The sequence below is a fragment of the Dermacentor albipictus genome, chromosome 5 (genome assembly GCF_038994185.2).
Source record: "Dermacentor albipictus isolate Rhodes 1998 colony chromosome 5, USDA_Dalb.pri_finalv2, whole genome shotgun sequence".
NCBI lineage: Eukaryota > Metazoa > Arthropoda > Arachnida > Ixodida > Ixodidae > Dermacentor > Dermacentor albipictus.
The window spans coordinates 13,799,979-13,826,133 of NC_091825.1; the positions used below are offsets into that span (position 1 = coordinate 13,799,979).

Consider the following 26,155-nt stretch of genomic DNA (forward strand, 5'->3'; position numbering starts at 1 on the left):
TAGTCTGCATAGTACTTCATCCCTGTGCACCGCAGAAAGAGCTTAAATTTCAAACCAAGTGCCATTTTTTCATGATTTCCATGCTCCCAGCTGGTGAGTCGACGTATATCGCACAGGTGTGCCTACATGCATGGCAGTGCTATAATGTCGCTAATAGTGGCACGTGATTTTGGGAATTATTCGAGGCAACAGCAGTTATTTGTTTGATCTATTGCTTAAGATAGACGAATTAATGTTTAGAGAAATAATAAGACATACAAACTGCATGTCTGCATGTCTTTGTTTTACTTTGTGCCGTTGCAAGAAAGATGTACTTCCGTTTGGTCTGCTTGTTCCCATCTCGTGCAGTAGCGCACGCAGAGAGTAAAACTATGTCGTTCTCTACCATGTCCCAGCTTGAGATTATGCTCTGATCCGCTTGCATCTATGTGCATCAGTCTTTGTGTAACACTGGCTTATACTGGTAGTCAGGTGTTCTCATGCACAGTGCACAAAATTGTGCGCTGCACAAAACAAAACAAACACAATAGCTCACACAAGAGACTGCCAGCGGAAGTGCACCACAGAGCAAAAAAAGCGAGGAAAAAAAAAATGGAGGTGGGGCTCGTGACATATGCATCATGCGATCCTCCAGCTCGGGTATGGGAGAATGCAGGGAAGGAATTTCGCTGGCGGAGGCTAGACGGGTGCAAGTAGAGAGAGCGTTATGTTTGCGGTGACACTCCCCTCCTGAAATCATGAGTTCGCAGCACTAAAATATTTCTATCTCAGCTATTAATGAACCAATTTGAAAAATTCTTGCAGTAGAACGCTCCTTAGAGGGCACGTAACAACTTCCAGCATATAACCAAAATTTACTATGTGACCTAGTGAGGGGCTCTTTAACAAGTGAACTTGGGGAGATGCTAAGGACCACAACAAGGTGCTGCTGCACGTTGCTAAAAGCACCCCCTTGGTGGAATAGTTCACCTCAGCGGTTGCAGTGGCACTTTGTCACCATTTTTTTACGTGGTCTCAGTCTTGTTGCTCATCCCGCTTGCAGTGTATTTTGAGCAGTGGCACGTGAATTGCTTCAGATGCAGCAGTGTGCAGACGCCAGTGCCATTTTGCCAAAACTTTCCAAGGCAGAATACCATTATCACAGCAAGAACATCAAGAAAGGCGAGCGTCCGCTGTGCCTCTCATTTACAGCATTGATCAAAATGTGGACATAAGGTCCATATGAAGTGTGTTTCACTCATCAGCAACAAGATTTTCCGCAACATCGAGTTAAGGCATGCACTAATTGAATGCAACAGAAGCTACCCTACTTTAAAACGTATGAAACAAAAACAAGTGCTGTTTGTTTCATTTCATTATGAAGCACATTAATAACCTTCCTGTCAAGCTGAGCGGCTTTCTTTTTTTCTTTTTATAGATGCATATACATGGAAATAATCATTTTTACCTTTATGCTTGTCTCGCTCAGAAACATTGGTGCTGACTCGCTGCAGCAGTAATCTAGCGGCTGTGACCTTGCACTGCTGAGCTCGAGTTATCGGGCTCAATTGCAGTGGCCGCATTCTGATGGGGTTGTAATGCAAAAACACCCGTGTACCGTGCATCGGGTGCATGTTAAAGAATCCCCAGGGGGTCACAATTAATCTGGTTACCCCTGCTGCAGTGTGCCAAACGGATCGAAGTCTGGTAAGTTAAACCCAAGAAGTTCATTCATTTCATGAATTGATTAAATAATGGCACAATGTACCATGCAAGCAATTTTAAAGGCTTTCTACACGGTAATGACATTTCACTGCATCCAAGCAATTGAACAAGGCATATGCATTACTTAAATTTTTGTGGTGTGATCTTAACATTGAATGTGTTAGAAAAGCAAATATTAAGTAGCTGCTGTGTAAAATATTCCCATCCCATATCATTAATCTCAACCACTTGCAAATTGATGGAGCACATAACACATAAGCACATTTCAGTATTTCGAAAGGAGGAAAACTTCTTCACGAAAGAACAACATGTGTTTCGCAGGGGCTTTTCTACACAAACTCAATTAATAGAAACTCTACATGATTTCGCGGTTTCTATAAATAATGGAAATCAAACTGACACAATTTTTTTAGACTTTCATAAAGCGTTTGATACTGTTTCTCACAATAAACTGCTTTATAAATTAAACTTGGTACTACAAAACTCTAAGCTAATATCCTGGATTTCATCTTACATTACTGACCGCCAACAATTTGTATGTTTTAACCAGCATTGCTCAGGTAAAGTTTCAGTGTCATCTGGTGTCCCTCAGGGCTCGGTGCTGGGACCCCTCTTTTTTGTCATCTTTATAAACGGCATTGTTGACAACATCCCAGTTAAAATTAAACTATATGCAGATGACTGTGTTTTGTACTCTGAGATTAAAAGAACATATGACCAGCTACTCCTAAATCAAGCGTTTCAAAAGGTTGTGTCATGGTGTGAAAATTGACAAATGTCCCTCAATCTTGAAAAAACAGTAGCAATGACAATTACTCACACAAAACTACCCCTCACTTATCAATACGGCATCAACAACAATTTTCTTACCGAAGTTACAGAGTACAAGTACTTAGGTCTCCTCATAACAAGTGGTCTTAGATGAATTATACACATCGATCAAGTCACAGCAAACACACAACACAAACAACTTTTCCTTTGCAGGGCTCTGAAACTGTCCACTCCAAAAGTCCGTCTTCTTGCGTACAAATATTTCATTCTGCCTAGTCATGAGAAGCCAACAAACACTGACACCAAAGACAACATACGGGAAATTACTTTGTGCTTAATAAATGAAATAAAGAAATGATAAACTAATGGAAATTAAAGTGGATGAAAAAACAACTTGCCGCAGATGGGAACCGAACCCACAACCTTCACATTTCGCGTGCGATGCTCTACCAATTGAGCTACCGCGGCGGGGTTTCCTCATCCAGTTTCTTGTGTTACTACTAGAACTAACCTTGGCAGTGTTAGCCAGTGCCACCACTCACAGACCTTGGTGGCGGACGTGGAACGTCCTTCTTGCCGCAGGCGTCACAAGAACGTGATCTTTTTGGGTGAAGGCACCTGGTCAATAAACCCACATATGCTACCTGAAGGCATCAATGTTGCCGGATTTGAGACCCTCGTTATGTAATAAACGAGAAGAAAGAGGGTTAACCGAGGGGCTCAATTTTTATTAGTCATATCATGAGAAGCCAACACACACTGACACCAAAGACAACATAAGGGAAATTACTTTGTGCCTAATAAATGAAATAAAGAAATGATAAACTAATGGAAATTAAAGTGGATGAAAAAACAACTTGCCGCAGATGGGAACCGAACCCACAACCTTTGCATTTCGTGCATCGCAGTGCCGTGGTAGCTCAATTGGTAGAGAATCGCACGCAAAATGCGAAGGTTGTGGGTACGGTTCCCACCTGCGGTAAGTTGTTTTTTCGTCAACTTTAATTTCCATTAATTTATCATTTCTTTATTTCATTTATTAAGCACAAAGTAATTTCCCCTATGTTGTCTTTGGTGTCAGTGTTTGTTAGCTTCTCATGATATGACTAATAAAAATTGGGCCCCTTGGTTAACCCCCTTTCTTCTTGTTCATTCTGCCTAGGTTAGATTGCACCTTTGTTATCTGGGATCCATTCACAAAAATAAATATTGAAAAGCTGGAAATGATTCAGAAAAGAGCAGTTCGCTTTATATACAATCGTTATGACTGCACATCTGTAACAGACTTGTTAACCAGAGCTAATTTAAAACCTCTAGCCATGAGAAACCATCATCCAGGTTTAAAATTTCTATATCAAATACTAGCGGGACATGTTATGGCTGATGCATCTACAGTTATTCGATTTTTCTCAGGGTATAACACCTGGTTGTCTGGTTATAACCAGACAACGGCATGATCGAACAATAACACCATACCAAACACATAATAATTGTTTTGAATATTCATTTTTCTCAAGAACGGTTCGTGATTAGAATTTATTGAGAAATGACTAAGTGTTACAGCCCTCCTTGGCTTAGTTTCTCTCAAGCTTGTGCATATAAATCTCGTTCTTTATATATATTTTGCTTTTGTGCTTCGCTAACCTGCATTGTAAATGTATTGCTCTAGGTGAACCGAGGGCGTGTATACTGTATGTATGTGTGTGCGTAGTACGTGTTTATGGATATGTCGTATCGGATATATTGTGTATATGTGTGTATATCTATGAGTATATAGATTGCATTGTATACATTTTTTTCTTTTTTTTTTTCTTTTTCTCTGTCTCTCTTGTCCGCGAATATTATTTCATCAGATCATGTATCGTTCATTTGCCACCCTACTAAAATCCCGACCAGGGATTGTAGTATATATAAATAAATAAAATAAATAATAAATAAAATAAACTCCTGCTCTTTTGTTTGTTGCACAGTTCGAAAGCACTTAGCATGACTTCGTCGGGGTAGAGTATATTTAACAGAATGATAAATTATCTTTGTTTTTGCGGCCGTTATGTTCTGTTAGTGCAGGGACTTGTAAAGGCGTACCATATAGACTCGTATAAGGGCCGCACCCCCAACTTAGCACAAAACATGGAAAAACAAAAGCATTTCAGGGGAGAAGCAATTGTGTTCGGTGCCACACTGCCGTGCCCGCACATCGGCGAATTTCCATGCGCTGCATACACTTCCGCATGCCACTACTATGTGGCGAGAGCTGCGTATCGACCTTGAATGCAACAATATGTAGTCCCAGCGACACTGATGCGTCCTGTTCCAGCACGTACGCCTTCCATTTCAACTGGCCTTGCCAATGCAATCCACGTCTTTGACCTGCTCTCCACCCACATTACCTCGAACCCTTTTCCATACTGAAGAGGCGAGAGTCCACATACATCGTGGACATTCGTGGCTAAACTGACACCATCGCACTTGACTGGCTGAAGCCAGCCTACTGCGAGGCGACTCCCACAGTCGCATCCCTCAATTCAGCCCCGAATATCTCGTTTCTGGTCAGTGCTTATGCTACTTCAGTCTGCCGAGTTTCATGGAGCTGCTGATATCGTTTGCAGAGCATGCTGCTCTCTAGAGGGGGAGCTGTGTAGCGCCAGCGGCGTGGACGTGATCGCTCTTGGAAAGAAGACGAGGTCAAGTGATGTGGGAGTGGCGTGGGAGCTTAGCTGGCGCTGGGGACCAAAAATATATATAAAAAAAGATCAGTTGAGATTGAGCTCCAGCACTGGAACAATTGTCTCCCTCTCTCGTGTGCACTGCAGGTACACACTGGGTGTGCACAAGTTGCCGGTTGCACTGGCACCATTCTGACCAAGAGTTTGGTCCCGTGTAAGGGCCGCACTTCGTAAAAATTGTTAAAAAGGAAGTGTGGCGCTTACGGGATTTATTACATTATGACGACGAATCAAGCAAAGTCTTCAATGATAAACAGCATGTAATTGCCGATTTCTTCCTTTTTTCTTTTCACACACGTTTTAAGGGCTGTTTCAAATTTGCAGAAAATATATAGTGTACCTAGGAGCGTTCATGGCCGCATGCGTGTGTGAGATTCCGGAACCTCGACATTAGGACCATTGAGAATTGACGCTATATTATGCAACCTATGGTGATCAGCAAAACCTGTCGACGGCGGAAGATTAACGAAAAGGGCTTAGACATACACTACTGACATACCTTATGCATAATTTCTAGTGGCGACACTAGAAAATATAACGCATACAAATTCCTAACATCTGTACATGTCACGGTGATGTAAAAAAAAATGGATGAGATTTTCTCTTTGTAAGTTTACATACATCGAAATTTGCTTATACAGATCTTGCAAATGTATTTGCAGAATCAAATGTGCAAGTAGATGTTAGTACTGTATACTCCTAACACTACAAACACAATAATTTATCTGTGGCAACTTACAAGGCGCGCTGCAGAAACTGGCTTTTTTTGATGATGCAAAATTTTTGCACAGTGGAACAGAGAAAAGTGACGAGAAGGCCTTGCAGTATTCACGCAAAGAACAAGGTGAAAGCACGTAGTGACACCACTTGTAAAGTTAACACACAGATTGTCATCACGTTAGAATGGTCGTATTTGCATCCATTCCTTTCGTCTACATTTGCACTTACTTGCTCTTGCGTATTTCTGTTTGTGTTCCCAGGAATTGTATTGCAAGTGCGGAGGAAACAGGATTGTCAATTGCATCCTTGTGCAAAGTGTACATACTACGTCTGACTCATCGCAGACGACATTGGGGTAGCTTAAATGAGGCATAGTATTCCTGGCTTCCTAGTGTATGGGTCTGAAATGCTCCAGTAAGCTAAGGGGTCGGTTCCCCCATTTCTTCTCGTTAGCTCTGGTATAAGCAATGTCCAAACGTGTAGAAAGGTCGAAGACACCTAGGTGCTGTCAAGGTCGTCTGCTTTAGGCGCGGCTCAGAACCATATTGTTCTGCCACTCTTAGTATTTACTCAGGAGCAAAAGTGTCAGCATACAGTTGAGCCCACTTATAACAATATTCAAATGCCACGAAAATTCCGTTGTTATAACCGATAATTGTAAAAACCGGGTTGCACGAAAAAATCAAAATAGATGGCAGAGCTGATCTTAGCAAACTACAATGGTGGGGAGGCTAGTTCCCCTCCCCCACCACCTTCCTCCATCCGGCTGCTGATTGTGCTCACTCGTTTAACTGCTTCCTGGGCGCTCCAATCACGTGTAACAGGCCACGGCTGTCGGCATTAAAGAATGGCACTGCTATAACTGCAAAGAGGGGTCACGGGTGGCAAGCGATATACGAGCACCGGCGAGGCAGCGCTTTGGTGGTCGCAAAAGGGGCCTTTTAATATATCCGAGGAGCTTGCCGCAGCAGTCTGTCAGCTTGAGAAATCCAGAAGAAATGCTGAGGTGAGATCGCCACAAGCGTCCCGCCACATATGTTGCACTGCATTGCACGAGAAAACCCTATGTCTGTCAGCCCTGCCAACATCCTTCTCCAAAGTATCCAGGTGCTCCACGTTGTGCAGTGGAAGGTTCTTCACGAAAACGAAGTCCCGGAGGGGACTAAACCATCTGCTGGGGCCTCCTGTGAGGACACCGTTGAGGCAGCCTGCCCTACCACGTCATCACTGCCGTCCTAGCTGTCACTATCCGATGCAAGCATGTTCACGACGATCGCCTCATCGGTTAGAAGCACTTAGTTTCCAAATCTATAGCCGTGCGTTTTTTTTTTTTTTACCGGTAAAGTCGTGCATTGCCATTTATCAGCGGGCAAGTCAGTCATCTTCCGTTTGAGCGGTGAGTCAAAAGAAGCTGAGAAACCACGTGGCCAGGAACGATTTCGACGCAACCAACAAAGGCAAACACGGGTGACTACGCTGTTTGCAGAACTGCGTTGAATGAAAAGCCAGCGAGCAAGATGCGAGCAGCGCAGGTGGCTCGGTCCATTCGTGTACGGAGAGGTAGAAGGGCTACAGGAGAGAGGCACGTAGAGAAGGCTGGAAAATGAGCATGCGGTGGTCGTTCGAGCAGCGGGCCACTTTGCAGCGGCTCAAATTTCTCGTTTTCTTTTTTTCTTTTCAAGCATTTCACTACCTTTCGGCTCGGACACTGAGCAGCCAGACTTCATTGTTATGACCGATAATGCGGCATCGGGGCATTGTAGTACGCGGGTTATTTCACCATGCAAAACATACAAAAGTTGACGGTGCAGCAGCTTCTCATTGTTATGACCGATATATTGTTAAAACTGGTATCGTTATAAGTGGGTTTGACTCTATATGCAAACGACGGCCAGCAGCAGGCAGACATGACAGTAAGCGGACGGGTGCATCTCCGCGTATATGTGGCTCGGGGCTTTTTGGTAAGCGCTGAAGCCTTTTCATTTTTCTTCCTTTTTTTCACCCACGTCTTAAGTGCTGTTTAAATTGGCAGAAAATATATAACGTACCTAGGTGCGTTCATGGCTGCATGCGTGCTTGAGATTCCGGAACCTCGATGTTTGGACCACTGAGAATTGACGCTATATTATGCAACCTATGGATCTAAACCTAAACCTGCCTATGGCAGATAAATCAAGGGCTCTCTTAGGCATGAAAGGCCCTCTGGACTGGACTTCTCCGCGATAAGGTAGCCTCGCCGCCCATGGTATTATCTGACTGACCTATGTCGTATGCTTGGTTGCCATAGTCAGAAGTTCAAATCCTCGTACGATTTTTTTTTTTTTTTTTGAGGATGATAAGCTCGACTTTCACTTCCTCCATTGCACTACATTTCCAGGCTTGGAGTGGCGCTTGACACCGGCAAAATATGCTGAGAGCAAGTGGGGCTATACTAATGCAGGTGCAACCAAATTAGGAAGGCCCTCTAAGCTTCAACAAAGACATCCCCTCACCAGAACAGGAATTGGCTTCCCTGGTTCAGTATTCGGATACTACCTCCCTCATGATTCCTACAATTAACCCATGGCCCTCAGTCCACAACAGCTGTGGAGCACCTGACCAAGGCAGCGGTCAGACCTGTAACACAGCACAGGGTGCTAAGAACCTCTGAGTCCTGACAGGCCGCCAATGGAAACTGACCCTGTCGACCTCTAACACCCAAACTCTGTCAGTGAGGTTAGATTAGCAAGACTCTTTGAGGAACTATAAGACGTTTGGTATATCATCGGCCTTAGTGAGATTAGAAGAACTGGAGAGGCTTAAACATTGCTGAATAAGAGACATGTCCTCTGCTATAGAGGTCTCCTAGATAAGAAGCAATACGGGGTAGGATTCCTAATCCATAAGGACATAGCGGGCAACATTGACGAATTCTACAGCAATAATGAGAGGGTAGCTACAGTCGTAATCAAACTTAATAAGAGGTATAGATTCAAGGTAGTACAAGCTTACGCTCCAACATCCACTCACCATGATGATGAAGTAGATCAGTTTTATGGAGGTGTTGAATTAGTGATGAGAAAAGTGCAAACTCTGTATATTGTAGTGATGGGCGACTTCAATGCAGAAGTGGGGAAAAAGCAGGCTAGTGAACAAGCAATTGGCAACCACATCGTCGATTCTAGGAATGCTAGAGGAGAGATGCTGGCAGAATTCGCTAAGAGGGAATAAGCCGCAGATAATGAACACCTTTTTCAAGAAGCGTAGCAACAAGAAGTGGACCTGGAAAAGCCCTAATGATGAAATAAGAAATTAAATTGATTTCATACTTTCTGCCATCCCAGCATAGTTCAGGATGTAGAAGTGTTAAGTAGGGTAAAGTGCTGTGATCATAGCTTAGTGAGGGCTAGAATTCAGCTCAATTTGAATAGAGAAAGGCTAAAAGTGGTCAAGAAGAGACAGGCCAAAACTAGATGTAGTAAGGGCACACATAGACAAATTTAGGCTGGTATTTGCAAACAAATATGCAGCCTTAGAACAAAGAGATGAAGATGACATAGAGGTAATGAATGAAACCGTAACTAGGCTAGCTTCAGAGGCAGCTATTGAAGTGAGAGGCAAGGCACCAAGGCAACCAGTAGGCAAGCTCTCCCAAGTAACAAAGGACCTAATAAATAAGCGACAAAAAATGAAAGTGTCCAACTGAAGAGATAAGATAGAATTGGTGGAACTATCAAAACTAATCAACAAGGTGAAAATAAGGGTTATTCGAAATTATAATGTGAGAAAGACTGAGGAAGCCGTAAAAAGTGGATATAGCCTGAAATGAGTGAGAAGGAAACTTAGCATACGATAAACCAAGATGGATGCATGTATGCACTGAAAGATAAGCAGGGTAATATCAGCAATCTCGAAAGTATAGTGCGCCGACAGCGCGCCCACCCGTCACCCGCTGGGCGACGAGTGGGCGTGCTGTCGGCGGCGGCGGCGGTGGTCGACGGAATTGCGGCGTTACAGGGCCCTGGCGCGGTCGCTGAGGAGGGCCTTGACGGCGTACGACGGCGGCGTAGGTCATCGCTTCGGGTTGGGGTTGCGGTAATTGAGGTTGCACCTCCGGAACTCCAAGCGACCGCTGAACCTCATCTTTGACGATGTCAGCGATCGAGGCCACTTGAGGCTGCGACGAAGGGAAGATCTTCTGAAGCTCCTCTCATACGACTGCCCTGATAGCCTCGCGCAGGTCTTCGGAGGCCAGTGATTGAACTCCGGCATAGTTTGTAGCGTTGGTGCGGCGGTCGAATTGCCGGTTTCGCATCTCGAGTGTCTTCTCGATGCTAGTGGCCTCGTGAAGAAACTCGTCGACAGTCTTCGGTGGGTTTCGTACCATACCGGCGAAAAGTTCCTCCTTAACACCACGCATTAGTAGCCGGACTTTCTTTTCCTCGGACATTTCCGGGTCGGCGTGGCGGAATAGGCGGCGCATTTCTTCTGTAAAAATCGTGGTGGTCTCGTTGGGCAGCTGCACTCGGGTTTCCAGTAGTGCTTGGGCTCGTTCTCGTCGTACGACGCTTGTGAATGTCTTCAGGAAGCCGCTTCGGAAAAGGTCCCAGGTCGTTAACGTGGCTTCTCTGTTCTCGAACCACGTCGTGGCAGCGTCTTCGAATGCGAAGAAGACATGTCGCAGTTTGTCGTCGCTGTTCCAGCTGTTAAATGCAGCGACCCTCTCGTACGTCTCGAGCCAGGTTTCCGGGTCCTCGAATGTTGAACCGCGGAACGTGGGGGGCTCCCTGGGCTGCTGCAGCACGACGGGAGATGCTGGGGCTGCCATTGGGGTGGACTTGGTGGCAATCTTTCTGGTCGTCTCGGGCAAAAGTCTGTGCTCCGGGGGCAGTTGTTGAAGACGGCGGCTTGCTCGATGGTCCGGGACTGCGTTGGTGTTGTCTTTGCGTTCCGGGCTTGGATCACGGCTTGTCGGGGGCGTCCGGTACATGAACGAAAAGCACCTCCACCAGATGTCACATGGTGGTGACGTGAAGAACACAGTAGCAATACTGTGAAAGACAAAACTAACTTTTATTGGGCGAACCTGTGCCCACAAAACAGGCTACACTTATAGCACAACGATAGCGGCGAACACGGTCGGCGATCGTCGAAAAATCTGATCAGCGGTTCAAGCGCGTCGGCTTTTATACACAATCGTCGAATGTTCCAGACTAATCGTTGGGACCCGCGTGCCTTCCATAAAGTTCTACATCTTTCGCGTCAGGCGAATAAATCAGATAACACAAGGTTCGGCAACAACAGACTGCGGATAGAAGCATCGATAACTTTCCAGAAACTTCGGATACATGCAAGCGCGTCCCGCGCTGTGCGATAAGATTTGTTAGGCGGTGAAACCTGGTCGCCCGATAAATATAAATACACGTGTCAATACGTTTTAATATAGGCATTGTGCGAGACAGTTAGAGAAGGAGTGTGAGGAGGAAGAACAGCGGCGATAACTGTTGCCGTAAGCTGGCGTGACATCATTACGATGTAGCATCTCGTTCACCCTACGGTACATAGCGGTCTGGGGGTTTTCGTGTCCAGCCCGACCGGCGCAGCGCTGGCACCGGGGTGCTCGGGGCAGCCTCGTGTATTCCTGGCCCCTGCCCTGGTGTCCCAACTACTTGGGGGACTGGCAGTTCCTTGTTGGCCCTCAGGGGCTCAGGCTCCATCATCCAGGTCATGCTCCCTCACTCATGGCTGGATCTGGTCGCTGTGTCGATGAATGTTCTCCCCCTCTGAACCATCGGCTTTCACCATGCGAGTGCCGTCTGACGACGTGATTCGGGCTAGGATCCATGGCCCGCCTTGCCCAAAGTTCTTTACCCAGACAGGTTCTCCCGGCTGCAACACACCAGGAACATGGCGGTCAACTGGAGACAGTGGGGCAAGAGGCCCAGGTGGTGCTAGTGCGTTGTTCAGTCTGGAACAGAGCTCGTAGCCCATAAGGAGTTTCGCTGGGGTACTGCCCCCGCCTATGGCATCCTTCGGTACCTGTGCAGAATCCTTGCCAAGCGTGTTTTCAAAGATCCATGGACATTCTTCTTCAAAACTCTTCAAAAGTTCACACGGCGCATTCCGCGAGCCCGTCGGACTGCGGATGATACGGTGCTGTCTGGAGATGTGTCATGTTGTTCAGCTTCATAAACTCCCGAAATTCAGCACTTGTAAATTGCAGGCCATTATCAGAAACCAGCGTCCAAGGCAATCCGAACATGTCAAACAAGGTGCGCAGGGCTTCTGTGGTGGCGTGAGCTATGGTGCTTTTCAGGGGTACTGCTTCGATCCATTTACTACGTGAATCCATAACGATCAGTAGCATGTGCCCATCGATCGGCCCCGCAAAGTCAATATGCAGCCTGGATGAATGCTCGCCCATTTCTGGCCATGCTACCGGGGTTTTCTTGGGGGGCATAGGCGCTGCTTGTACACATCTGGGACACAACCATGTTCTCAATCTCGTTATCAGTCCCAGGATACCAAAGCAGGGAACAGCCTAGCCACTTCATTTAGCAAATACCTTGATGGGTATGATGCAGTTGGCATAACATTCCTGCTCTTGTGCTGTTAGACACGATTATGTGATGGCCCCAGTATAGAAGCCCATGACTCCATGTTATCTCAGCCTTCCGGTTGAAGCACGGTCACAAATGCAGGTCCTTGGGCCTCAAGTTTCTTGGCCATCCTTCCCGCACCCATTTTTGCACATTTGCTAAGTCGTCATCGTGCGAGGTGTGAGCGACCAGTTGTTTCACGGACATAACACCGTCATTGAGGTTTTCCGTAAGCAACACATACTCGCCATTCCCGGTTTCTTCCAGGGTCTCTGGCTGAGACGTTGCGGACATCGGGAGTCGGCTGAGGGCATCTGCTGGAACGTTGTCCTTTCCCGGTTGGTGTGTGATGATGACGTAGTCGTATGCACTCAGCAGCGGGGCCCATCGCTGGATTCGGGCGACGGCCATCACTGGTACAGCCCGATCTGGATGAAAAAGTCCCACAAGCGGCTTATGGTCAGTCAACAGTGTGAATGGCTTACCGAGTACGTACTGTCGGAATTTCGAGACCCCAGAAACTAGAGCCAGAGCTTCACGCTCCAGCTGTGAATAATTTCACTTGGCTTCAGTCAGTACCCGAGAACGAAAGCCTATGGGCCGACACACCCAGTCCCCGACATCGCAAGAAAGCACTGCACTGATCCTATCTGGGGAGGCATCGCATTCCAGGACGAGAGGCTTGCATGGGTCAAAATGTGCCAGGAAATCAGCGCACTTGAGGAGGTCCTTCACCTTACTGAATGCGTGTTTTTGACTGGGACCCCACTCCCACTTAGCTTCCTTGTGGAGCAGTTGATACAGTGGCGCCATAGCCGTAGATACATTGGGAAGAAACTTGTGGTAGTATGTTACCATGCCTAGATACGACCTTTATTCTGTGAGGTTCTACGGCACCTGCATCTGAAGAATGGCCTCCATGTTTTCCCACTTTGGTTGCTGTCCCGGAGCATTAATTTGATGTCCCAGAAAATTCACCTGTGCTCGATGGAACTTGCACTTGTCTGCATTTAAGCGAACGCCATTTTCCCGAAACCGCTGCTATACTTAGTGCAGTGTGGTGCAGTCATTGTGTTTCTCTGTGCTGATGACGTCGTCTAAGTAGACCTGACCCTCAGGAAGACCTTGCAAGATGGTCTCCATACGGAGTTGGAACACTGCCAGTGCAGAAGCCACTCTAAATGGCAGGCGAGTGAAGCTAAACACTCCCTTATGTGTGTTTATGGTCATAAGTAGCATGGCTTCCTCGTCCAACAGTAGCTGATTGTAAGCCTCCCGCTAGTTAATCGTGGTGAAAACCTGACCACCGTTCAATGTTGTCAGGATATCTTCTACTCAGGGATACTGCTCAGGGTGACAAGCTTTGTTTACCGTGAGTTTGAAATCACCGCAGAGGCGGATGGGGCCGTTACGCTTTACTACCGGCACCACCGGTGCGGCCCACTTATGTTGAATTTCAATGGCGGAGTCAGAGCAAGTTTTTCTCCTAGTTTCGGAGCAAGTTTGTTCCAATGGCAGAGTGAGAGCGGGAGTAAGATGTTCCAATGAGAGAGTCGGGAGGGGATTCAGAGCAGGAGTCACTCCGTGGAGCAGAAAAAGATACTCCACCAAAATCGGCGGAGTGGACCGGAACTCTACGTGACGTATTTCCTTTACCACGTTTGTCTGCTGGGAGGCGCCACTGGTCACAACTCGCGAGGAAGCAAAAGCTGCTGCACGCTTGGCGAGATATCCATTCCGCACTTTTAAAAAAAAGCAGGTGAACAGCGCTGAAGAGACAAGTGACCGGTGCGGCGGTGCTGGGAGCAAACAGCGGAAGGAAATGACAACACGCAAGGCATCCTGGGTGACTAGATGATAGAACTTCCGCTTCCGCCTTGTTCCGGCGGCACAGGTTGTGTTCCATTCACGGATCTGGAGGCGTTGCTCTGCGCCAGAGTCGAGTGCTTGCTCGCGGAGTCTGTCGGCTGCTCCGACTCCGCCACTGGAATTCAACATTAGAATGAGGCACAGGGACAGTAATGCCTGTGACCAAAAGGCGCTCAAGTTCAGCGTCTACCCTTGGACGAAAGGCGCACGATGCTTTGCAGGCTTTCCAGAATTTCGGTACCACATTGTCTCACATCTCAAAGTGTACCGGCAGATCCCTGATGGGACCTAGGCCTGGTGCGAACACGTAAGCGAATTCTGTTACCAAACGGTGCACATTAACATCATCTGTCTCGACGCAAGGCATGCGCTCACCTGTCATGTTCACGTTCATTACTGGTGCCTCCATCATGTTGAACATCTGGATCAGTTCGCGTCTGCACAGGTTGGGGCCGGAGCACCTGAGGGCTGTCGGGGAACCATCCGTCGACCAGTTTTCGCACGAAACCTTGAGCTTGAGTTGTCCCAGAATGAGAAGCCTTCCCAGGAAGCAAGTCAGTTTCAGTGGCAAATCACTCATCTTGGACCACACTGCGTTGTTTTGCTCATAGGTGGGCCATGCGATGACCGACACTGGTGACCCTGTATCGACCTGTATGTCCACTGGAACGCCCCCGTACAATGGGTTGCGTAATGCCAATGTGGCTGATATGACTGTCTGCTGCTCGCAACGCAAATATACCGTCCGTGCCCACAGAGGTGCTCTCCTCCTGAGATAATAGGGTGTTTACCTGATTCGACAGCCCTGGTGGCCCTTCAATGAACTCTCTCTCTCGACAGAAACAGGCTCGGGCGATATGACCCCGCTGTTGGCACTTGAAGCGTGTTGCCGAACGGAACCGGCAATCCTTTGGTTCGTGACCTCTCGCTCCGCAGCGGTTGCACAAAATAATCTGTGGCCGGTTTCTTGGGTGATAAGACTGTCCTCGCATCGCATGTACGCTTCCTTTAGCGGCGTGGCTCCTTATCTGCTGCACGCTCGCTTCTGCCATTTCGGCTGAGCGCACGATTTCCTCTGCTTCACTCCTCGTCAGCTGCGGCTTCGCAAGCAACTGCTGATGCACTCCTGTGCGTTGCAGCCCACAAACGATGCTATCTCGCAGCATTCGTTCCAACGTTGCGCCAAAATTGCACGCATCCTCTATTTGACAAATGGCAACTATGAAATCTTTGACCGGTTCGCTTGTGAGCTGGTTGCGTGTAAAGAACTTGTAAGGCTGTGCTATTTCGTTTAGTTGTGGCAAAAAGTGCTGCTGCAACAAAGCTCGTTCCTTGACCTTGTCTGGCGCGCATCGACCACTAAGTAAATCCATGGGTGGGGGTCGTCAGTGCTGCAAACAACAGGGCCCACTTCTTCTTGTCGTCTGTGGCACCATTGCCTTCAAAGAAAGCCTCCTGTTGAACTTGGTAAGCTGGCCACTTGTCGCTCATCTCGTCAAACTGCGGTGGGCTGTCACATCCTCCCATGGTGGCAAAGGTTGCGGCATACTAAGAGGGCGGCCCGTTGTCACCCTATCCTCGTCGCCACTGAAGAATCCGCACCATACACGGCAGTGGCTGGGCCAAGACAACGTTTATTGCTTTGATGCTTGTTAATATGGGGGTTCTGCGAGACGGTTAGAGAAGGAGTGTGAGGAGGAGGAACAGTGGCGATAACTGTTGCCATAAGCTGGCGTGACATCATTACGATGTAGCATACAGATCACAAGAAGCCAACAAACACTGACACCAAGGACAACACAGGGGAAATTACTTGTGCTTAATAAATGAAATAAAGAAACGATAAATTAATGGAAATGAAAGTGGATGAAAAAACAACTTGCCACAGGTTGGGAATGATCCCACGACCTTCGCATTTCGCGTGCGATTCTCTACCAATTGAGCTACCACGGCGCCGATTCCCCATCCACTTTCTTGGATATTCATGTTTCCTAGTAGAACCCTGGAAGTGTTAGCCAGTGCCACCACCCACAGACCTTGGCGGCGGATGTAGAACATTCTTTCTGCTGCAGGCGTCACGAGAATGTGATCTTTTTTGGGTGAAGGCTACCGGTCAATAAACCCACACATGCTACCTGAAGGCATCAGTGTTGCCGGTTTCAAGACCCTCGTTATGTAATAAGCGGGAAGAAAGGGGGTTAAGCGAGGGGCCCAATATTTATTAGTCATATTAGAAGAAGCCAACAAACACTGACACCAAGGACACCATATGGGAAATTACTTGTGCCTAATAAATGAAATAAAAAAATTATAAATTAATAGAAATGAAAGTGGATGAAAAAACAACGAACAATGCAAAGGTCGTGAGATCGTTCCCCAACTGTGGCAAGTTGTTTTTGTGGGTAGGGGCAACTGTGGACTGAACATCCACAGTTGCCCTTATCCAGTGGTCAGGACAGTGGGGCGACCTAGGCACCTGGATCACCCGGCCAACTCCACTAGCCTACGAATCATAGCCACAGGGAGTCTTGGAAACAGCACCATCAGCCTGTAGCTGCAGTCTCCGGTGGGGCACCTGCTCAACTTATGGGTCGCAGCCATGGCAGCTGAAGCACAACTTCCACTGGGTTTCCACTGTCTCCATGATCCCTTCACTTCGTTTGGCCTCCATCTCCTTCTCCTGTCCGTCGTCCCAGAGCATAGCTGAGCTGCTCTCCTCTGCTATGTGTCCTTTTGCCCCATTGGCCACGTATCTCTACATACATTTTTGCGCTTCTTCATCTTTCATGTATTCAATTTTTTTTATTTGGACACCTTCTTATTTTCTCACTTCTTTCTTCTTTAATTCTTCCACAGCCTCCTCATGCTTTGTTGTCCTCTGGCTCGCACTGTGAATCTAACCGGTCAGCGCTGCAACCACTGTTGTAAATATAACCTGTAAATATTTGCTCATCTTACTGACTCGGCCTTCGCGTAACATTGTGGTGGAGGTGGAACGTGCCCCGTTCTCGCCACGGAGCTCCAAAGCGGCCCCCCACAGGGGCGTCTGTGTCAGCAGGCGTTTGGTGTGTTGCGACACCACGTACCCGAGCACACGAGGGTTCGACCCGCCCGCGTGTAGCCGTGCGTGGCTTAGCCGTGTCCGGGGAAAGGGGGATCCTGGGGGTTGAACCGATGCCGGGTGTTCGGACCTTTAAGGCCCCCCGGCGGAGTCAACGCACCTCTTTGGCCTCTGCTTCACGTAGATGGCACCCCCGGACTGACCCACCCGGGGGAAATCGGCAGTCGCCTTTTCCTGTCCTCCTCTCCAATCTTCATCTTTCTCTCTCGCCTTTTTCATCTTTCCTGTCTTCTCATCACTTCTCCTCACTTCCTAGTTTTCTGGCGGCAAGGGTTAACCTTGTGTGGCTAGCCAGCCTTGGTTATGCTGTATTTGGTTATAGCAGCGATGTACGGCTGGCGTTGGCAGGGTTTCTCTAGCAGGAACTTCTGCCACGTCCCCCTGTTGGGCTCCATGGTGAGTGGTCGGCATCGCGGCCGAAAACCCAACTGTACTTATGGAAAACGCTTTTCCTAAACTCCCTGATCGCCCTCAGAAACGAGGGTGCACCGGAGAGGTCTTTCAGTTTTTGGACGCCAAGTCCACAGTTTTCCTCGTTTTCACGTGATCCACTCAGAAAAACCAGCTAAACCAGTGCGAACAATCTCACCGTTCCTTGTATCGAAGTCTCTTACCGAAGTTTTTGGTCCAGGATATAAGGCGACAAGAGGATGGCTAGCGGTGACCTCTTCTTGGAGCGCCGCGATCAGAAGCAATTTGAGAAACTGCCTAAACTAGTATCATTTAAGGAGACCCAAGTAGTAGTAACCCCCCACCGCACGCTGAATACCTCTCGCGGTGTTGTCTCGGACGATGATTTGCTGGAGCTCACTGAGGCTGAGGTCTTGGAGGGCTTCAGTGAACAGAATGTTATAAATGTCAAAAGAATCGAGGTGAGGCGAGATGGTAAAGAAATTGCGGCCAAACGCCTAAAACACCTTCAATTGTCCTGCCCTAGTCAATCGAGGCCGGGTACATCAAGCTCTGTGTAAGGCCTTATGTGCCAAATCCCCTGAGATGTTTCAAATGCCAACGTTTTGGCCACAGCTCGCAGAACTGCCGAGGCCGCCAAACATGTATGAAATGCAGTGCCCATGAACACGTCTGAAGCTTGCGAGAACTCTTTGCATTGTGTAAACTGTGATGGAGAGCACGCCGCGTACTCGCGGTCGTGCCCGTCTTGGAAAAAAAAAAGGAAATTGTCACGATCAAAGTGAAAGAAAATATATCGGTCAAGGAGGCACGCAGGTGGGTTTCATACCTGCCCAAGAAACGTTTTGCCGATGTGACGCGTCAGGGGGCAGTGACACAACGGCAACCGGCAGCTGTCCAACCCACAACCAGCGAGTCGGCAGTTACGCCATCTGCCCCTGCGGCGGTTGCAGCTAGCGCTGCTCCGTCAACCCAGCAGACAGGGCCACCGACCTCAAAGGTGGGCGCAGCCGAGGCTGCCCCAACCTCCCCGGCCCCTTCCAGCGCTGGCAACAGCCGGCGCAGCCAAATCCCTCAGGGAGCCCCATCGACCTCCGGGCTGGTGGGCGCAGGGGTCTTGGCCTCCAAGGCGGGACCGTCACTGGTAAATTCTCGCTCGCAAGAGCATGTGTCCGACGCCTCACAAGAGGCAATGGACACTACACCTGTCCTCACGGCGCACCAAGCGCCTAAGGAGCGGCGAGGCTCCCTCGAATGCTCCAGAAAGGGCAAAACCTTGATTACAGGGCCTCGAAAGAGCTCTGTAATCTAAGGCATAACTTCCGTTTCCGTACACACAGCACCTATTGACTTCCAATATGGATACACAAGTAATTCAATGGAATGTCAGAGGTCTTCTTAGAAACCTTGATGATGTGCAGGAACTCATCCAAAAACACAATCCAAAAGTGCTGTGTTTCCAGGAAACACACTTAAAATACAAACACACAAATTTTCTCCGACAGTATATAACTTTTCGCAAAGATCACGATGATGCGACAGCATCATCAGGCGGTGTCGCCATTGTTAACCATAAGAGCATTGCGTGTCAGCTTTTACAGCTGCAAACGCCTCTTGAAGCAGTGGCGGTTCGAGCTGTTCTCCTAAACAAACTCTTCACCATTAGCTCTCTTTACATACCCCCACATCACAAATTAACAAAACATGAATTCCAATCCTTTATAGATCAATTGCCAGAACCTTATGTTGTTCTTGGCGATTTCAATGCGCACAGCTCCCTGTGGGGCGACTCTCGTATAGATGCGCGAGGTCGTCTTGTTGAACAGTTCCGTTTTTCTTCTGGTGCGTGCCTTCTGAATAAGAAGAAACCCACATATTACTGTCTTGCAAACAATACCTTTTCTTCAATCGATGTGAGCATAGTTTCCCTGTCCATACTGCCTGAACTCGAATAGGAAGTTACGAACAATCCTTACAGAAGCGACCACTTCCCCATACTATTAAGAACACTTAAAGAAAACGAATATCCACCACAGGCTCCTAGGTGGAAGATTGACGCAGCAGACTGGGAGAAATTCCGAACCTTAACTAGTATATCATGGGATGACATGTCCTCCTTAGAAATTGATGCTGCTGTGGAGTATTTTACAGCCTTCATAATAGATGCCGCATGTAAATGCATACGTGAAGTAAGTGGCTCGGCATGCAAACGGCATGTCCCGTGGTGGAACGGTGAATGTAGAATCGCACATAGGAATCAGAACAAAGCGTGGGGGTTGCTACGCGCTTCGCCCACTGCAGATAATCTTGTCAACTTTAAAAAAGTAAAGTCCCAAGGCAGGAGAACCCGCCGACAGGCCAGAAGAGAAAGTTGGCAGAAGTTTTTAACGAGTATTAACTCATTTACAGATGAGGCAAAAGTCTGGAACAGGGTAAATAGAATTAGAGGGCGACAAACATATTCACTCCCTCTGGTAAATACACAGGGCGGAACACTGCAAGATCAGGCAGACTCACTTGGGGAGCATTTTGAGAGCGTGTCAAGTCCCAACTATTACTCGCAATCCTTTCTGAAATATAAACAAATAGAACAATGTAAGCCACTCATAAGAAAATGTCGACAGAATGAACCATACAACTGTCCTTTTAGTATTGCCGAGTTGAGAGCTGCCTTGAGCGCATGCAAGAGCTCTGCACCGGGATCTGACAGAATCATGTATGAAATGATCAAAAACTTACACAAATACACCCAAGTTACACTACTTACAATTTTCAACACCATTTGGGCTGCAGGATACCTTCCAACCGCATGGAAAGAAGCCATTGTGATCCCTGTTTTGAAACAAGGCAAAGATCCTTCCTCAGTGGCAAGTTACCGCCTGATAGCCCTGACAAGTTGCCTTTGTAAAGTATTTGAAAAAATGTATAATCGGCGACTCATTCATTTCCTTGAACTGAGCAAAATGCTTGATCCTTATCAGTGCGGTTTCAGAGAAGGGCGCTCCAAAACTGACCATCCTGTACGTGTAGAAGCAAATATCCGGGACGCATTTTTCCGCAAATAGTTTTTCTTATCCGTATTCCTCGATATGGAGAAGATGTACGATACAACATGGCGTTACGGATTCTTAAGAGACTTGTCAGAAATGGGCATCCATGGGAATATGCTAAACCTAATAGAAAGCTATCTGTCCAATCGTACCTTCCAGGTAAAAGTCGGCAATGTACTTTCACGTCCTTTTACGCTAGAAACGGGTGTTCCCCAAGGAGGCGTGCTCAGCTGCACGCTCTTAATCGTGAAGATGAACACGCTTCCCGCTTCATTACCACCAGCCATCTTTTATTCTGTCTCCGTGAACGACATACAAATAGCTTTCAAATCCTGTAACCTCACAGTGTGCGAGACAGGTACAGCATGGCCTGAACAAAGTCTCAATGTGAGCAGACAAGAATGGATTTAAGATCAATCCTAACAAAAGCTCTTGTGTTCGTTTTACAAGAAAGAGAGGACTGATCCCAGATCTCTGCTTAGAACTGTGTGGACAACAGATACTTATAAACAAAGAGCACGAATTCTTAGGTGTTATACTTGACTACAGACTCCACTTTCGTTCCCCACATTAAACATCTTAAAGAAAGAAGTCTATCCCAGACTACATGGGGTAGTGACAGGAAGTGTTTAATGAATCTCTATAAAAGCCTCATTCGATCACGATTAGACTATGGTGCCGTAATTTATCACTCTTCCTCCCCGAGCGCGCTATAGATGTCCACCACCCAGTCCACCATCTAGGAATCCGACTGGCTACTGGCGCTTTCAGAACAAGTCCCATACAAAGTTTATATGTAGAATCAAATGAGTGGTCACTTCATCTGCAGAGAACATACATCAGTCAAACATATTTTCTGAAAGTCCACCCTAATCCTCAACATCCGTGTTTTAATACCATGAACGATATGAGATATGCTACACTGTTTCGTAATCGTCCCTCCATAAGACAGCTTTTCTCGCTGCGTGTGAGGGAGCTTAGTCATGAAATGCATGTCCCACTTCTCGAGCTTCGCCTAATGCATCCAGCCAAGCTGCTACCTCCTTGGGAGTGGCAGCTGATACAATGTGATATATCTTTCATGCAAGTTACAAAACACGCTCCAGAGATTGAAATCCAAATGCATTTCCGGGAACTCCAGTACAAACACTCCTTTACGGAGTTCTACACGGACGCATCGAAAACACACGACGGGGTGTCCTATGCAGCCGTCGGTCCATATTTCTCGGAATCTGACGTACGGCATCCGGAAACGTATCCTTACGGCTGAGGCCGTAAGGATACTAGTTTCTCCCGTCACTAGTCGCTCCCTAGTCGCTCCCGGTCACCCCAGCCTTGCCGCTTTTCCTCGCCAAACCGACGGATGGAAAACTAGGCCACACGGCTCTTGGAGGTAGTGCTACATCACGTTCGTCCTGTCCAAATCCTCCATTGATGCTCCTCACCAACACGAACCTAATTGAAGTAGACATAGATAGTTTTCCGTTGATGGCATTAATTGATACTGGCGCCCAAGTGTCCATAATGAGCACCAACCTATGTCATCGCCTCAAAAAAAGTTCTTACACCTGCCATCACACGAGCCGTACGCGTCGCCAATGGTGCCACTGTTGCCGTCAGGGGTATGTGCACTGCTCGCATAGGAATTGCTGACCACCAAGTTCCAGCCCTCTTCACCGTGCTGACCAGTTGCCCTCATGGCCTAATCTTCGGGCTCGACTTTCTGATGACGCATTCTGCCCTCATCGACTGTGCCACCGGTACGCTGCGCCTAGAGCTTCCTCTTCTTTCAGACATTCGCCCCGAACAACCGAACACCCTCTGCACTACAGCGTTTGTTCGCTTACCTCCAAAAGCCCTAACCTTCATCGAATTGGCCTCAACAGCAACCGTGCCTGATGGCGACTATGTCGTTGCACCTATTCGTGATGTCCTCCTGGCGCACAACATCTCTGTTCCACACTCCATCGTAACCCTTGCCGCTAATCGGATGTGTTTCCCCGTTATTAATTTTGGCCTGACAAAGCAAGTGTTACCTGAAGGCATAGCAGTGGCCACGCTCCAGTCAGTGACAGACGACCACGTCACTGCTTTTGTAGCCAGTGCATCTCCAGATCCTCCTGATTACCCGCAGGATGCCTTGAACCTCGACGGCCCATTACGTCCCATGGTCGCTCCGGACCTCGCACCTGACCAAGCAGCCACCCTATATCGCCTTTTGCTTTCTTACCACAACATATTTCACACTGACAATCGACCACTTGGTCAGATGTCCCTTGTTGAGCATTGGATAAACACTGGTGGTGCTGTTCGCATTCACCGCTGATTGTATCGCATGTCCACGGCAAAGCGGCAAGTTATTCAGCAGGAATTCAACAAGATGCTCGCCAGAGGCATCGTTGAACCCTTGTTGAGTCCTTGGGCGTCGCCGGTCGTGCTCGTCAAAAAGAAAGATGGCACGTGGCGTTTCTGCATTGATTACCGCCACCTAAACCGAATTACTAAAAAGGACGTTTACCCTTTACCACGAATCAACGACACTCTTGATTGTCTTCACGGTGCCAAATACTTTTCGTCCCTCGACCTTCCATCTGGTTATTGGCAGATTTTCGTCGATGAGCAAGACCAAGAAAAGACTGCTTTCGTCACTCCAGATGGCCTCTACCAATTCAAGGTTATGTTGCTCGGTTTATGCAATGCTGCCGCCATGTTCGAACGGATGATTGACTCTCTGCTTCAAGGTTTCAAATGGTCAACTTGTCTTTGTTACCTCGACAACGTCCTTGTATTCTTTCCTACATTTGAGACGCACCTTCAGCGTGTCGCAGCTATCGTTGACGTCTTTCACAAGGCTGGGCTCCAATTAAACTCATCAAAGTGCCCATTAGGGCGCCAACAGATTACAGTGCTAGGCCATCTCATCGATGCTTCCGGAATACAAACCGACCCGGAGAAGGTTCGAGTGGTAACGGCTTTTCCTGTACCTCAGTCTGTCAAAGGCATCCGGAGTATTGTGGGGCTCTGTTCTTATTTACGATGGTTCGTGAAAGATTTCTCAGCAGTCACTCGACCACTCACTGAACTTCTGAAGAAAGACGTGCATTTTACATGGGGTTCCCCTCAGGCTGCCGCATTTTCACGCCTTATCACGATTCTCACCAATTAACCGGTCTTGGCCCACTTTGACCCATCCGCACCTACAGAGGTCCGAACCGATGCCAGTGGTTATGAGATCAGCGCCGTCTTATCGCCATGCCAACATGGACACAACTGCGTTATAGCCTATGCTAGCCGGCTCCTGACAACTGCAGAGCGCAACTGTTCCATTACCGAGCGCGAATGTCTTTCTCTCGTCTGGGCTGTTTCAAAGTTGCGCCCATATTTATATTTAAAGCCCTTCTCAGTAATCACAGACCATCATGCACTCTGTTGGCTTTCGTCGCTCAAGGATCCTACTGGCCGGCTCGGTCGTTGGGCTCTCCGACTACAAGAATATCCCTACACAGTGACTTACAAGTCCGGACGCCAACACCAGGATGCAGATTGCCTCTCGCTACCCAGTCGAAGACGCGACCTCTACGTCTGATACTGACACCGACGCCTGTGTTCTCTCTGTTTCTCCACTGCTCCATGTCGCCGACGAGCAGCGCCGATACCCGTCCTCACGTGTCATCATTGACCGCCTGCAATCGTCACTCGCCGACAGTTCCCTTCGCTTATTCACACTTGAAGATGGCGTACTCTACCGCCAGAATGTTCACCCTGACGGCCCGCATTACTCCTTGTGATCCCTAAACACCTTCACTCGGCTGTTCGCCACGAACTTCACAACCTCCCCACTGCCGACCACCTAGGTGTGTCACGTACCTACGAACGGAGCCGCCGACGCTTCTTTTGGTCAGGGCTTGCTCGCTCCGTTCGAAGTTACGTAGCTGCGTGTGAGAAGTGCCAGCCATGCAAGACACCATCGACGCTCCCTGCTGGGTACCTTCAACCACTCTACATTTCTGCGGAACCATTCTTTCAGTTTGGTTTGGACTTACTTGACCCTTTTCCTTTTTCTACCTCAGGGAACAGGTGGATCGCTGTGGCCACGGTTTAGGCCACGCACTGCGCCATCACTCAAGTGCTTCCTACAAGCTGCGCCACAGATGTCGCCGATTTTGTTCTATGTGACGTGATTTTATTACATGGAGCTCCGCGACAACTTCTCACTGACCGTGACCGGACGTTCGCGGACATCCTGCAGTCCTGTGCCATGAGGCACAAGCTATCCACGTCATACCATCCGCAAACAAATGGCCTCATGGAGCCTCTCAATCACACTCTCACAGACATGCTCGCGAAATGTCTCTTTAGACCACACTAACTGGGACCTCACTCTACAGTTTGTGACATTTGCTTATAATTCCTCGCGCCACGACACAGCCAGTTATTCCCCATTTTTCCTTCTGTTCGGCCGAGAACCAGCGCTGCTCCTCGACACAACCCTCCCTGTTCACGCGGCACCGACCAATGAATATGCACTTGATGCCATCGCCCGCTGTGCCCATGCAAGGGAAATTGCCCGTGACCGCCTTCTGAAATCCCAAGACAGTCAAATGCGTTTTTACGACCAGCAACACCGAGACATGCACTTCCCGCCTGGTTCTTTGGTGCTTCTATGGTCTCCATCATGTCAGGTCGAACTTTCAGAAAAACTGCTGTCTCGTTACACAGGCCCATACCAAGTGCTTTGTGCCGTGACTCTCGTTACCTACGAGACCGCCCCTGATGCCCCATCTGCTTCCCAGTCCAGTGATATTGTGCACATTACACGACTGAAGCAGTATCACCCTCCCAGTGATGACATTTAGATGCTCCGGGACGCCGCTTCTGCTGCCAGGAGATTATGCTACACGCGTGTGATATTTGCTTGTTTAAACGAGGCGCGTGGGCGCCATCACTCAAGAAAAGAACAGGAAGAACAAACTGGGCTCACGCTGTGAATCTAACCAGTCAGCACTGCAACTGCTGTTGTAAGCATAACCTGTAAATAGTTGCTCGTCTTACTGACTAGTCCTTCGGGAACAAAAGCTTCCGCTTTTTCTTCTTCTTGGCTTTCTTTCTTTCTTGGCTCATGATAGTTGGTGTTTGTTTTCGTTATCTCCCTGTCTTTCTATGTGTGTGCCTTTCTTCTTTATCTTTCTGTCTCACCTTACGTCT

The 26,155-nt window shown here is 48.0% G+C and overlaps 1 protein-coding gene and 1 pseudogene across 2 annotated transcripts in view; one reads left to right on the top strand and one right to left on the bottom strand.

The window, feature by feature from the left end:
- The window catches only part of LOC139059844 (formylglycine-generating enzyme), a 148,698-nt gene that overhangs the window by 38,679 nt on the left and 83,864 nt on the right, over positions 1-26,155 (top strand). The gene's annotated exons all lie outside the window — the stretch shown is intronic.
- LOC139059978 (uncharacterized) lies at positions 11,640-15,895 on the bottom strand (annotated as a pseudogene).